This window comes from Mustela nigripes, chromosome 15, assembly GCF_022355385.1.
Source record: "Mustela nigripes isolate SB6536 chromosome 15, MUSNIG.SB6536, whole genome shotgun sequence".
In the NCBI taxonomy this organism is placed as follows: domain Eukaryota; kingdom Metazoa; phylum Chordata; class Mammalia; order Carnivora; family Mustelidae; genus Mustela; species Mustela nigripes.
Window position 1 is genome coordinate 56,696,033 of NC_081571.1, and position 1,993 is coordinate 56,698,025.

Sequence of the window (1,993 nt, forward strand, 5' to 3'; positions counted from 1 at the left end):
AAAAAAAAAAAAAAGAAAAAATCCGACAAAAAGACAAAGAAAAAGACTTTAGTAAAGAAAATGTAATAGATCCTAACGATTGATCTAGGAGAACATCTGAAGAAAGAGGAGCTCCAGAAAAAGAGAACAAGAAAATTTCCTGGAGCTGAGGCCGTGAGTCTTCAGACTGAAACGACTCCATTGATTATCAGCAGAGTAAAAGGGGAGAGACCCACACCAAGGCATGTTGTCAGGAAATTTTGGAACATCAGGGCTGTTACTGCTCATTGGCAGTAATTTGGGATCCTAAAGGACAGCGAAACTGTTCATCAAATATTTGTGAGACAATGATTTTCACCTAGACAAATTAAGAGTCAAGTATAACAGCAAATGTAGACACGTGGGCATTCAAACATAGTTTCTACATAGTTTCTACATTTGAAGAATCTACTAGAGAATGTACTCCAGATGAGGGAGTAGGCATGACAGTAACAAAGGGATCCAACACAGGGAGGAGGCAAAGCAAACTTCCAGACTATTAATAGCAAAAGGACACCCCAACTGACAGCTGGATAACGAACCCAATAATAAGTCAATCAAGATCAGAGCAGGAGGATGGTGGGGAGTCTTCCTCTGGGGACAAACAGAATTCATAGATTATTTGTAATGTTCGGGTACTCAAAAAATAATGATATTTGATGTATAAAAACGTCTCATGAAAAACTGAGAAATGAAGCAGCTACTAACACTAAGAAATGACAAGATGAGGCAGTGAATGCTAGGAAAAACAACGTCTTACAGGAAAGAATATGAGTCTGAAGTGTTCACATTTACACAGCCATAACAATGTAAACACTGGATATTGATTTAACCAAAACTTGCGGTGTAACTATCTTGGGAGAGTATAAGATTTTTATTTTTTAAGATTTTATTTATTTATTTATTTGTTGGAGAGAGAGAGAGTGTGTGGGAGGAGGAGCAGAGGGAGAGGGACAAGCAGACTCTGCGCTGAGCACAGAGCCTGACTCACGGCTGGATCTCATGGCCGTGAGATCATGATCTGAGCCAAAATCCAGAGTTAGGCACTCACTCAACCCAGTGAGTCACCCAGGCACCTGGGAGAGTGTCAGATATAAGGAAAATAGGATTGGTGGTATAAGAGATGGAAATCCTCGTTTATCATAATAGGATAGTCATAAATACATTTGAAATTAATTAAATAAGACATACCAGTATCAGCAGATTATTTAGAAATGTGGAGGTAAATACCAGAAAAAAGTGTGTGTTACCTTTCAAAGAGTTTCACCTGGGCAATGAGATGCAGATGAGCAAAGGGATTATAGTAAGAGTGCTGTATTTTTTCAGTACTGTATTTTTAAATGGTTATTACTTTACTAAACATTCCTTTTTCCTTCCCTTACACACACACACACACACCTATGAATTAAGACTTTTTAGTGCTCAAGTATGTCTTAAGAAAGAAAACAAGAAAGACTAATTTCCATTTTTGTCATAACTTAGTTTATGGACTTCATTATCTTGACCACTGAATGATATCAAGACTTTGAATTGAGATGAGAGGTTTAATTCTAGGACATTGCAAGTTGTCTGGGACATAGCCCATTAGGTTGAGGTTAGGATATGACAGGGCCTGGAGCTGTGGGAGTGCTGTTGGGGTGCTTTGGATGGGAGATCGCAAGTTAAGGTGCCCAGAATAGAGGAGCACCGTTGTGCAAGTTAGGAAAGAACACACTCACGAGACATTTTACTGTCATCTGTCAGAAAATCATGGGAACACATGCACAAATCAGTGACGACTATGGATGTGAAGAGAGTCCTTTGGAATCCGGCATTTCATCATCAGGCAAAAGCACCACCTGCAGCTAAAGATGAGGAGAGGACTGAGAAGCAATGTGAAGATTCCGGTGGAGGACCTTACCTGTTTTATAATTTCCTTGGAATTATTGAGCAGGTTCACAGGAATATTTTGTAGATTCTTTCCCCCTAAACCAGG